This window comes from Melanerpes formicivorus, unplaced genomic scaffold, assembly GCF_026170545.1.
Source record: "Melanerpes formicivorus ecotype bairdi unplaced genomic scaffold, bMelFor1.0.p_v2 SCAF_72, whole genome shotgun sequence".
Classification (NCBI taxonomy): Eukaryota; Metazoa; Chordata; class Aves; order Piciformes; family Picidae; genus Melanerpes; species Melanerpes formicivorus.
In genome coordinates this window covers 588,188-600,947 of record NW_027142424.1, presented here as the reverse complement: position 1 = coordinate 600,947, position 12,760 = coordinate 588,188, and the positions used below count along the sequence as shown (strand labels likewise).

The window sequence follows — 12,760 nt, the reverse complement described above, 5'->3', positions numbered from 1 at the left end:
TTTGGGGGTGCTGCGTGACAGCAGCTGAATGTGAACCAGGGTGTGCCCAGGTGGCCAAGAAGGCCACCAGCATCCTGGCCTGGATCAGCAAAAGTGTGACCAGAAGGACCAGGGCAAGAATTGGGGCATGGCGAGTCCACATCCTGAATCCTGGGTTCAGTTTTGGGCTCCTCACTCCAAGAAGGACATTGAGAGGCTGCAATGGGTCCAGAGAAGGGCAACCAAGCTGGGGAAGGGTCTGAAGAACAGGGCTGGGGAGGAGCAGCTAAGGAAACTGGGGTTGCTGAGCCTGGAGAAGAGGAGGCTGAAGGGAGACCTCATTGCTCCCTACAGCTCCTTGGCAGGAGGCTGGAGCCAGGTGGGGCTTGGTCTCTTCTCCCTAGTCTCAGGTGATAGAAGGAGAGGAGGAAATGGCCTGAAGTTGTGCCAGGGGAGGGTGAGGTTGGAGATGAGGTAAAATTTCTTTGCAGCAAGAGCGGTCAGGGACTGGAACAGGCTGCCCAGGGAGGTGGTGGAGTCCCTATCCTGGAAGGGTTCAGGCAATGTGTGGCCATGGCACTGTGGGACATGGTTTGATGGCCATGGTGGTGTGATACTCCTCCATCACCTACCATCACCCCTCCATCACCTACCATCACCCCACCACCACCTACTATCACCCATTGCCACCTGACAAGAGCAACAGAGCTGGGGAAGGGTCTGGAGAACAGGGCTGGGGAGGAGCAGCTGAGAAAACTGGGGTTATTGAGCCTGGACAAGAGGAGGCTGAGGGGAGACCTCATTGCTCCCTGCAGCTCCTTGGCAGGAGGCTGGAGCCAGGTGGGGGTTGGTCTCTTCTCCCTAGTCTCAGGTGATAGAAGGAGAGGAGGAAATGGCCTGAAGTTGTGCCAGGGGAGGGTGAGGTTGGAGATGAGGTAAAATTTCTTTGCAGCAAGAGTGGTCAGGGACTGGAACAGGCTGCCCAGGGAGGTGGTGGAGTCCCTGTCCTGGAGGGGTTCAAGCAATGTGTGGCCACGGCACTGTGGGACATGGTTTGATGGCCATGGTGGTGTTGGGTTGATGGTTGGACTGTGGATGATCTTGGAGGGCTTTTTCAACCCCAACGAGTCTACGTTTGTACGCTCGCGGGGCTCCATCCCTCAAGACCACGGACAGGAGGCAGGGTGAAATTGACACCGGGCGGCGCCAGGCCGCGAACCTGCGGCCTCTGGATCTGCGCCTGTGGGAGGGGGAAGAGGAGGGGGCGGAGCCATCCCACGGAAACAGCCAATGAGCTGCGCAGTTGCCATGGTAGCAGCGGCGCTTCCCGCGCGGATGGGGAGGGAAGGGGAGGGGTGAGGGGGGGGGGCGGGGGGAGTGAACCGGGGCCGGGCCCGGGTTGGGCTGCGCGCGCGCACGCCGCCACCGGCGGCTCCGGGCGGGGGGGGGGGGCACCGGCACCGGGACAAACGGCGCGGCCTATCCGTTACCCTGCTCCCTTCTATCACCCTTCCTCATCAGCCGCCCACCCCTTCCTCACCGGGAAGCTCGGAAGGGCCACCCTCCCCCCGCCCCTCTTCCATTTTCCTCCCCATCCCCCGCCGTCCCGGCGGCTCCGCCCCCGTTCCCGCTCCACCCCCCCATTCGGGTGGGGGTGTCCGGTTGTGTCCAGCCGTAGGAGAGGCCGTCGAGGTGCCGTGGTGCGTTTTAAAGTTTGGGTTGGAACTTCCCCGGTGTTCGGCGCCGTCCCGCGTTGGCTGGAGGGAAGAACCGGTGCTGCCGTTCCGGTAAGTACCGGCGATAGGCTCGGTGGGGGTGGTTCATTCGCTCTTAGGGGAGCACGCTCCCAGGTCTCCCCTACCGTCTTCCCTTGGGCTGGCTTTTGGAGCTGGTAGGGAGGGGTTGCGGGATTGCGCTCCCCGTTCTCCGGTAACGGGGACACGCACACATGGGCACCCGGAGGACAAACTCCCGCCGTCGGGTCGGTCACGGTGATTTTGGGGTGGCCTCGGTGCTTGGTTTTCACTGCGTCAGAAGCAAGGGCGAGGGGAGAAGTTGGACCATCCTGTGTACGCCTTAAAAAAAGAGGGGAAAAGGGAAATAGAGTGGGGGAAAAAAGGGGGGAAAGAAGGGAGAAAAGGGGGAAAAAAAGAGGGGGAAAAGGGGAGAAAAACAGGAGGGGGAGAAAAAAGACAAAAATCTTTAATGGCTCTACCATCCGGGTGCGGTTCTGGGTGGTTTTCATGCTGGTTTTGGTGGCCCCCGGGTATGATGTGCTTGTTGGTGAGTAGATTAGAGCTTTATTTTGGAAGCCAAGATGATTTGGGTAAGAGCTTCCAATTATCTGTTCCCCTTTGGATTAGTGATGCTAATGTGCTTAGATGTCCGAATAAAGATGTTTCCCCCTCCGCCCTTTCTCCCTCCTAAGGAGTTCACAGCCGTGCGGGCTTCCCGCTGGGGTTGCTGGGGCTGGCAGTGGTCTGCAGAGGGGAGATGGCTTTCGGGAGTGCTTCGTTTTGGACTTCAGGAGATGGATCCGCTCTCTAGAGTTAGTTTTCGGTGGTAGTCTGAGCTTACCGTGCTGGTTCTTTTTAACTAGCGGCTGCGCATCCCTTTCCTTGAGGCTCGTCAGCCCGTCAACGGGAATAGGGATTTATTTTGGAAGCAGGTCTGACATTTGGGCATCACATTTCTGTCACTCTCCTCTATTACACAACTCCTTGTCCGTTTTTCATCCTGACTCCGAATGGAAGCGAGTTTAGGTGTGGATGGAAGGGTGTGGAGCCCTTCTTCAGGGTGGAAATAGCTGATTGAAAAGATCACGCCGAGGTCAGGTCAAATTTCCCTCAACTGGCAGAGATTCGGGAGCGCAATGGGGACTCTGAGAGGGTGAAGCAAACTGGAGCCCAGGACATTCCAGCTGAACAGGAGGAGAAATCACTTCGGCGTGAGGGGTGCTGGAGCCCTGGGGCAGGCTGCCCAGCGAGGTTATGGAGACTCCTCCTCTGGAGAGCTTCCAAACCCAGCTGGACCTTGTGATGCTGGGCAAGCTGCTGTGGGTGCCCCTGCTTGAGCAGAGGGGGGTTGGACTGGATGATGCCCAGAGGTCTCATCCAACCCCCACCGCGCTGGGATTCGGGGATCTGTGCCATCGCTTTATTTCCCGTCTGGTGGTGTCGGGAGCTTTGCCCTCCCATGTTTTGTTGCCCGCAGCGTTGTTACCCTTCCCGAGTTCCTCCCCTCGGAAGGTAGGAGGTTAATCCTCTGGATTCAGGTGTTGACTTGACTTCTATTTCTGTGGTGTAATCCGGTGATTTGCATTTGTGAGTGAGGAATGGGATTAGGAGGCATCGCGCTCGGCAGATGGTGGAGCTCTCCTGGACCGTTCTGAGCGGCCACAACCTTCCATCATCCCCCCGCCCCAACCCCTAGATGGGATTCCTCAGAGTTCAGTAACAAATTGCTGCTCAAGTACCGCTCCCGATGAAACGTCGGAGGGATTGCAGCCCCCAGCAGTGGCTATTTTGTCAGGAGGGATGTTTTATTCCACGCTGGTAACGGCAGCCCAGCTTTGCCTGGTAGGCTGAAGAGGTGAACTACGTTTCCAGGGTAACTGCGAAGTTGTTTAGCTTCCTCCGAGGTACTTCGTGCCAGGAGTGAAGCTTTGCTGGTATTTTCTTTTCTTTGTCCCTCCTCTAGAAACGGGGAGGCTTCACATCTCTTTTGTTTTGCTAGCACATGAAAAAAAGAAACCCTTCCCTTGCTTTGTTTTTTTCTCTCTGACGTTCTCAGGGTGTGGTGGGGAAGCAGACAATGTATGGCAGAAAATGCTCATAAACTTCCCTGGGCAGCTTCACCTCACTGAAAGGCTTTCCCCAACAAATTCCTGTTTAGATGTGTGTATTTAAACTGGGTAGGATTTTGCTTCCCTGCATGCTGTAAAAAAAAATCGTTGAGGATCACACAGAATCACCAAGGTTGGAAGAGACCTCAGAGATCATCAAGCCCAACCTGGCACCCAACACTTCATGACTAAACCCTGGCACCAAGTGCCACGTCCAATCCCCTCTTGAACACCTCCAGGGATGGGGACTCCACCACCTCCCTCGGCAGCACATCCCAATGGCTAACAACTCTCTGGGAAGAACTTTCTCTTCACCTCCAGCCTGAACCTCCCCTGGCACAGCCTGAGACTGTGTCCTCTTGTTCTGGTGCTGGGTACCTGGGAGAAGAGACCAACCCCCACCTGGCTACAACCTCCCTTCAGGGAGTTGTAGAGAGCAAGAAGGTCTCCCCTGAGCCTCCTCTTCTCCAGGCTAAGCAACCCCAGCTCCCTCAGCCTCTCCTCACAGGGCTGTGCTCCAGACCCCTCCCCAGCTTTGCTGCCCTTCTCTGGACACCTCCCAGCATCTCAACATCTTTCCTAAACTGAGGGGCCCAGAACTGGACACAGGACTCAAGGTGTGGCCTAACCAGTCCTAAGTACAGGGGCACAGTGATTTCCCTGCTATATTTCAGCCTGGAGAAGGGAAGGCTCCAGGGAGACCTCCTGGTGGTCTTTTGGGGCTTATCACAGAAAGCTGGGTCCAGACTTTTGAGCAAGGTCTTATTGTGACAGGAGTAGAGGTGAGGGTTTGAAACTCAGAGAGGGAGATTGAGACTGGAGAGAGGGAAGAAGTGTTTGACACTGTGGGTGGTGAGAGCCTGGCCCTGGCTGCCCAGAGCTGGGAGATGCCCCGTGCCTGGGAAGCACTACAGGTCAGGTTTGGGGCTGTGAGCAACCTGCTCTAGTTGCAGATGTCCCTGCTGACTGCAAGGGGGTTGGACTGGCTGAGCTTGTAAGGTTCCTTCCCACCCAAACCATTCTATGACAATAAAGTTCATGTTCAATGTGGAGCCATCTGAGCCTTGAAACTCAAATGGTTTCGATCCTTTGGGCTGCTCTCAGTTAAGCTTTTAGTTTCTCTTCAGTCACAGGGGAAGGTTTAGTGCAAGGTGTCCCTGCCCATGGCGTGGAGGCTGGAGCTAGATGATCTGTGAGGTCCCTTCCAACCCAAACCATTCTGTCATTCTAAGCTATTTATTAGCCCAGAATATTTATTAGCCAGTAAATCTCTAAAAGCCTTTCTACTTCAGAATAATTACAGAGGTAGGAATCCTGAGTAAACAGAAGATGCAGCCTGTAATTAGCTTTTGATAGCTGCACAGTTTGGTGCAAATAGAATCAGAAGCTTCATTCTCTTCTCTTCTCTTCTCTTTCAGACCAGGCTCTGGTCTTAATTCTAAGCTCAATGTTTCTTTTCCTGATGCATGCAAGTGACTCAAGTGCCATTGTATGGAAGAGTCCCTAAAGGGAGTCACAGCACAGGGCTGCTTTCTGGCTGGAATCCTTGGCTTTGTCATCTTTGTTACTGTCTCATTTTATACTCGGCAGTAAACGCTGTGAACGTTGCCAGGCCAAGGTTTGTGCTCACGCTGCAGTTCTGGGGTTGAGAGGGCAGAGTACCTGCTCCCTCCTGACCTGGGCTCTGAAATGACCAGGTCCCATCTCTTGGAGGGGGGGTGAGGGGGGGAAGGTAATTTCTGATGGTGATTATGGTGTTTGGTTGTTTTTATTCCTTGTTTGTATCCTGTTCCCATCCATGTGTCATCTTGGATGCTAATTGAGCCCCTAGTGTGCCTGCAGGCTCCTCTGGCAGTAGTTATCATGCTTCCTGGGTGCCTCATTTTCCCCGAAGGGGAACAATAACATTAATTATCACTTGGAAATAGATATTATTGAAAGGCTTTGCAGGCTCTGAAGGTTTGTGAGGGAGAGGCTTTGCAGGCTCTGAAGGTTTGTGGGGGGGAAAGGCTTGCAGGCTCTGAAGGTTTTGTGGGGGGAAAGGCTTGCAGGCTCTGAAGATTTGTGGGGGGGAAAGGCTTTGCAGGCTCTGAAGGTTTGTGGGGGGAAAAGGCTTTGCAGGCTCTGAAGGTTTGTGGGGGGGAAAGGCTTGCAGGCTCTGAAGGTTTTGTGGGGGGGAAAGGCTTGCAGGCTCTGAAGGTTTGTGGGGGGAAAGGCTTGCAGGCTCTGATGTCTGCTCCATGAGCTGTAGGTGAGATGTAGACCACATGTGAAAGGATCAAGTCCTGCCCAGCAGGTCCCTGGTAGCAGGCAGGCAGAGCTTGGGGGTTCCACCTCCCGGGAGCCTCTGCAGGGCTCTGTGATTTTGCTTGGGTGTTGTCCTGGACTCTGCTCCATTCAGTGCTTCTGTTTCTCTGGCTACTAGATAATTTTGAAACCAGTCCTGTCACCTCCCTCCTCTTTCACACGTGCTTGCTTGCTGTGAAGTGAAAAAGGAGCTGGCTGTCCTCGGTGAAGAATGTGCTGCTGCATTCCCTGCCTGCTCCTCTCCTCGGGGTTAGTCCTTGCTGGATCTTTGGCCACGGAGCTCTGTCCTTTCTGGCAGCTTTTGCAGGTATTGTCAGAGTCAAGCTCAGAGAGCTGCAGGTGAATTTTATTCACCTGTCCTTGAGAGGGGGGTAAGAAAACTTCCTCTGTTGCTGGTTCCAGGATGGTGGTGGTGTTTGTAGGGAATGCTCTGCAGCTGAGGGACGCCAGGGCTCAGGATCCCTTGGGAGAGGCTCACTCCTGGTGTGTCAGTCCAGGGGCACAGCGCAGCTTTGGCTGCTCGGGGGTGGGGGGGTGTGAAAAACTGTCCTGGTTTTGTGTTGAGGAGCCTCAGAAAGATTTAGTTTGTTTATTTATTTATTCCAAGGACTTGGCATGGTTCCTGGAATGAATATTCCACAGAAAGTGGTAACTTGGCGCTGGGGAATTTCCCTTTGGCAAAGGGGTTTGCCAGGCTGAGCTTTGTGCTGGGTGGTTACGTAAAAATGGGAGCAGCCAGAGGGGAGGGGGGCATGCCTAAATGTGCCAGCTGTGAGTGAGCTGCATCCAGTGACATCTCCTGCCCCTGGTCTGCTCTTATCTTCAAGCTGTGTCTTCTTAGAGGATTGTTTTTCCTGCAGGAGGAGATGGTTCGTCGTAGAATTGTTAGGCTTGGAAGGGACCTCAAGGCTCAGCCAGTTCCAAACCCCCTGCCATGGGCAGGGATCCATCACACTAGATCAGGTTGCCCAGAGCCACATCCAGCCTGGCCTTAAAAACCTCCAGGGATGAGGCTTCCACCACCACCTCCCTGGGCAACCTGTGCCAGTGTCTCACCACCCTCATGGGGAAGAATTTCTTCCTAACATCCAATCTGATTCTCCCCATTTCCAGTTTTGTTCCATTCCCCCCAGTCCTATCACTCCCTGGCACCCTACAAGTCCTTCCCCAGCTTTCTTGTAGCCCTCTTCAGATACTGGAAGGCCACAAGGAGGTCTCCTGGGAGCCTTCTCTTCTCCAGACTGAACAGCCCCAACACCCTCAGTCTGTCCTCATAGGAGAGGTGCTCCAGCCCTCTGCTCATCCCCATGGTCCTTGGAAGTTGTTCTTTCATAGCTGTGTGGACATGGCACTTTGGGATGTAGTTTAGTGGCCATGGTGGTCTTAGGGTGACATTTGGACTTGATCTTGGAGGTGATTCTGTGATTCTAGGAGATATCCAGTGAGCTTTTCTGCTGTTTTATGTGATTGATTTATTTCCTAGCACAGGCACAGCCTGTTGGGGCTCCTTGTTCAGTCCTTAAGTAGCAGGCAGCTTTGAGGGAGTGGGAAGGAGGAAAGGACTGTGTCTATTCAATGCTTCCAAGAGACCTTCCACGGAGCAGGAGATCATTCAGTTTGTTTGTGAGACCGAGGTAAACTCCTGAATCCTGCAAGCCCAGACTTGAAGCCTGCAGAGATGCTGTGAGCACAGTCTGGATCACCTCAGAGTGTCTGATGCATGAAGGTGACTGGAGCCTGAGAGTGTTGCAATGGTTTAGGTGGGTGTTTTTTGGTTGTTTTGCATGAGGGAATCATAAGGGGAAAACCCCACAGACTTGGTGCTTTTGCTTCAGAAGTGCCTTTGGGTGAGTGCTCCCCTGCTTGCTGTAGTGGCCTTTGCAGTGCCAGCCACCGTGTGGTTGTCTTGGGTTGGCAGCCAAAGAGGTTGGAACCACAGCACCAGGAGGGCTGTGGAATTCCCTCGGCAGCAAACTGCTCTTGAATCCTAATCACAACCTTCTGAGTGACCACAGGCCTGGCAGATGGAACAGCTCAGCTGGAAGAGATCATGCTTGAGAAACTCCACAGGCACCTGCCCTGTGCTGCTGGATGTACAGACTTCTCCTTACAAATGGACAGGAGTGTGTTGTTAGGCTCCCATTTATGTGCTGCCAGTGAGAGGTGGCTGCTGGAGCTGATTCTGGGCAGGTACTTGCTGCACTGAATAGACTAGAATAGAATAAACCAGCTTGGAAGAGACCTTCGAGATCACCATGTCCAACCCATCATCCAACACCATCTAATCAACTAAACCATGGCACCAAGCACCCCATCAATTCTCCTCCTGAACACCTCCAGGGATGGTGACTCCACCACTGCCCTGGGCAGCACATTCCAATGGGCAATCTCTCTCTGTGTAGAATTTCTTCCTAACCTCCTGCCTAAACCTCCCCTGGCACAGCCTGAGACTGTGTCCTCTTGTTCTGGTTCTGGTTGCCTGGGAGAAGAGACCAACCTCTGCCTGTCCACAGCCTCCCTTCAGGTAGCTGTAGAGAGCAAGAAGGTCTCCCCTGAGCCTCCTCTTCTCCAGGCTAAGCAACCCCAGCTCCCTCAGCCTCTCCTCATAGGGCTTGTGTTCCAAACCCCTCCCCAGCTCTGTTGCCCTTCTCTGGACACCTTCCAGCAACTCAACCTCCTTCCTAAACTGAGGAGCCCAGAACTGGACACAGGACTCAAGGTGTGGCCTGACCAGTGTGGTGTACAGGAGCAGAATGACCTCCCTGCTCCTGCTGGCTGCACTGTTCCTATACAGGCCAGGATACCACTGGCCTTCTTGGCTGCCTGGGCACACTGCAGGCTCATGTTCAGCCTACCATCGACCAGCACCCCCAGGTCCCTCTCTGCCTGGCTGCTCTCAGCCACTCTGCCCCCAGCCTGTAGCACTGCATGGGGTTGCTGTGGCCAATGTGCAGAACCTGGCACTTGGATGTGTTCAATCTCCTGCCCTTGGACTCTGCCCATCTGCCCAGCCTGTCCAGGTCCCTCTGCAAAGCCTCTCTGCCCTCCAGCAGATCAACTCCTGCCCCCAGCTTGGTGTCATCTGCAAATTGACTGATGATGGGGTTGGTTTTCAATGCATCTGTACCAGGAGAGATTGCTGACAGGGATTGTCACAGCTCCTGAGCACCTTAGGATGATGTTGAAACGACAGGGGTTGAGTTTGCTTTTGATACTCTTGATCTCTACAGAACATGCTTGAATTCACTTTTGATACCCTTCATCTCAACAGCACGTGTTTGAGTTAGCTTTCTATACCCTTCCTCCCTACAAAACACACTTGAGAAGAGGAAATGAATTTGTTCTTGGGCTTGTGTGATGGTGCTGATGCAATTTAAGCAGCCTGGAACTGCGGAAGATGATTATCCCGGTGCTGCTTGGTGGTGTTTTGAGTCACGTCCCATGAACACGCACTTAAAACGCTGGGGGGCAAAGGGGGAAGGGGAGGTGGGGGGAGGGCAAATCTGCCCTCCTTTAAACCACTTAGAGCCATTCATTAACAGTTCTTCTAAGAATTAAGTGCCCAAACAGGCAGTTTTGGGCTATAATGAATCTGTTGCATGCCTGAAGGCAGATGAGTGTGGGTCTCCCAGCGGTGTGTGAACTGGGAGCTTCTTACTACTGTAGTAATTATGAGCCAGGATGTTCATTAAGCCTGCTGCAACAAGGAGCAAAAGATAAGCAGACCTTGAGCAGCTAAATTGTTGTCAACAGCATTCACTTGGAGGGAAAACTGCTGTGTTCCAGCAATTCTCCAAAGAGTCTGTGCCTGCAGCAGGCCAACAGCTCCAGCTTTGGGGTCACTTTGGGCTGAGTTTTCCAGCCTTAGCCTAAGCTCCGGTGGGGGTTGTAAGAGATGGGGCTGGGTAGTCTAAGCTCTGATGAGGAGTGGCAGGAGATCTGAGCCTTTGTTTTTCCAGGTCAGAATACCCCTTTGATTTGGCTGGGGGCTGGGGACAGCATTGCCATGATCCCAGCAGCCCATTAAGTCCAGAGCTAGCCGTGACCCACTTACAGTCCCGCCAGCGAAGTCCCAGGGCTCTGGCATTCCCAGGAAGCGCGTGTGTGTGTGTGTGTGTCTGGGAGCAGACAACTGCAACTTGACTGCAGAAGCAGGGCTTGGAGACAAAGAAGGTGGATGCAAATAGCGGGGGGAAAAGGGACTTGGCTGCATTTTGGCCTTTCAAGCTAAAATAAGTTGCTTTGGCTCGTGGGAGGAGAGGTGAGGAAGGCAGCGATGCTCTCTCAGCTTTTCTTTAGGGGTTAAAACCTGCTGTACCCTTCAGAGCTTCTGAAGGTCAAAAGCTGCCAGGGTTTCAGTGAAATATTAGTGAGCTTAGAGGACTTTTTAGAGGACTCTTTTGAGCCTTCAGAGTTCCTAAGGGTAAAAAGCCAGCAGTGTTTTGGTGAGATCCCTGCAGGTGGCATCTCGGTGGCATCCTTATTAGTGAACTCTTTTACCCTTTCTTGTTTCTGAGGGTAAAAGAACCCTGGAGGTGGCATCTTGGTGGCATCTTTTTTAGTGAACTCTTTTACCCTTTCTTGTTTCTAGGAGTAAAAAACCCTGGAGGTGGCATCTTGGTGGCATCTTGGCATCTTGGTGGCATCTTTTTTAGTGAACTATTTTACCCTTTCTTGTTTCTGAGGGTAAGAAAACCTGAAAGTGGAATCCTGGTGGCATCTTTTTTAGTGAACTATTCTACCCTTTCTTGTTTCTGAGGGTATAAAAGCCACCAGTGTGTTAATGAAGTACCCGAAAGTGAGCTTTTGGTGGCAAATTCTAGCAAGCTCTTTTACCCTTTGTGGTTTCTAAGGGTACAAAGCCACCCAAATACCTGAAAGTAGAATATTTGGATGTGCTGTTAGTAAACTAATGGTGAAGTAGGGCCACCAGGATGAGCAAAGGGCTGGAGCACCTCTCCTATGAGGACAGATTGAAGGAGTTGGGGCTGTTCAGTCTGGAGAAGAGAAGACTCCAAAGTGACCTCATTGTGGCCTTCCAGTATCTGAAGGGGGCTACAAGAAGGCTGGGGAGGGACTGCTCAGGATCTCAGGTAGTGATAGGACTAGGGGGAATGGATTGAAGCTGGAGGTGGAGAGATTCAGGCTGGAGGTGAGGAGGAAGTTCTTCCCCATGAGAGTGGTGAAGCCCTGGAATGGGTTGTCCAGGGAGGTGGTTGAGGCCCCATCCCTGGAGGTGTTTAAGGCCAGGCTGGATGAGGCTCTGGCCAGGCTGATCTAGTGTGGGGTGTCCCTGCCCATGGCAGAGGAGTTGGAACCAGATGATCCTTTTGGTCCCTTCCAACCCTGACTGATTCTATCATGGGTGAGAGGTTGGACTGGATGATCTCAAAGGTCTTTTCCAACCTATTCCATTCTATCCTTTGCTGTTTCTAATGGGTGAAAAGCTATCAGTGCTTTAGTGAAATGCCTGCAACCAGAATATTTCTATGTGCTGTTAGTGAACTATTAGTGAATATTAGTAAATTTAGAACTGTTAGTTAGTGAGAAGTATTATTTTTAGCAAACTCTTTTGCCCTTCATTGCTCCTAAGGGTAAAAAGCTATCAGTGTTTTAGGGAACTCCCTGAGAACAGAATATTTACAAGGTTTTGTTGATGCAAGCAATGTTGTTGGCCCACACATGAGCCCCTTCTGTTGATTATTTTCCTGGCCCTGTTGGTATTTTCCTAGTGGATGTTTGGAGCACAGCCCTGTGAGGAGAGGCTGAGGGAGCTGGGGTTGCTTAGCCTGGGGAAGAGGAGGCTCAGGGGAGACCTTCTTGCTCTCTCCAACTCCCTGAAGGGAGGTTGTAGCCAGGTGGGGGTTGGTCTCTTCTCCCAGGCACCCAGCAGCAGAACAAGAGGACACAGTCTCAAGCTGTGCCAGGGGAGGTTCAGGCTGGATGTTAGGAAGAAGCTCTTCATAGAAAGAGAGATTGGGCATTGGAATGTGCTGCCCAGGGAGGTGGTGGGATCCCCATCACTGGGAGTGTTTAGGAGGAGACTTGATGAGGCACTTGGTGCCATGGTTCGGTTGATTAGATGGTGCTGGGTGATAGGTCGGACTTGATGATCTTGAAGGTCTTTTCCAACCTGGTTAATTCTATTCTATTCTCTTCTGTTCTATCCTCAATGCAAGCTTTCTGTGCCTTTCAACAAGTGACAGTGACAAAAGTGAACTTCCAAACCTCGTCATTCCTCCTGGTGTGGAGCACAGAGCTTTATTGGAGGGCACTGATGAGAATCTGAGAGACATAAATAGGAGTGGAGTTGAGGCTGGTGTTTATTCTCCCCGCTTTTAATGAGCTCAGACGTCAGCTTGCATTAATTCTGGCTGCTTTTCCCAATTCATAGTATCAGTGACTCCTGGTAGGCAGTGAGCTGTGCCAGGACTCAAGAGGGATGTTTATCTGCTGCGAGTGTGTTCGACCATACAAGGCCTGGGATGGACGGAGCCGTCTTGTCCGGCACGGAAGCCTTCGGCCTGGGCTTGGAGTCTTTGGCCACTCTCATGGTGGTTGAGAACACTCAGGAGCCCCCATTGAACAAAATGAGCACAGACCAGAGAATCACAGAATGGGTTGGGTTGG

At 52.7% G+C, this 12,760-nt stretch overlaps 1 protein-coding gene across 3 annotated transcripts in view; it reads left to right on the top strand.

The window, feature by feature from the left end:
- The first annotated feature begins 1,435 nt into the window (after nt 1-1,435).
- Nucleotides 1,436-12,760, top strand: part of KIAA1671 (KIAA1671 ortholog) — a 120,239-nt gene continuing 108,914 nt past the window's right edge. For 2 of the 3 annotated variants that reach the window (XM_068163294.1, XM_068163293.1), the window contains exon 1: nt 1,436-1,766. The gene's annotated coding sequence lies outside the window, so the exon portion shown is untranslated. The remainder of the gene's footprint in view (nt 1,767-12,760) is intronic. The other variant, XM_068163291.1, reaches the window with a different exon arrangement.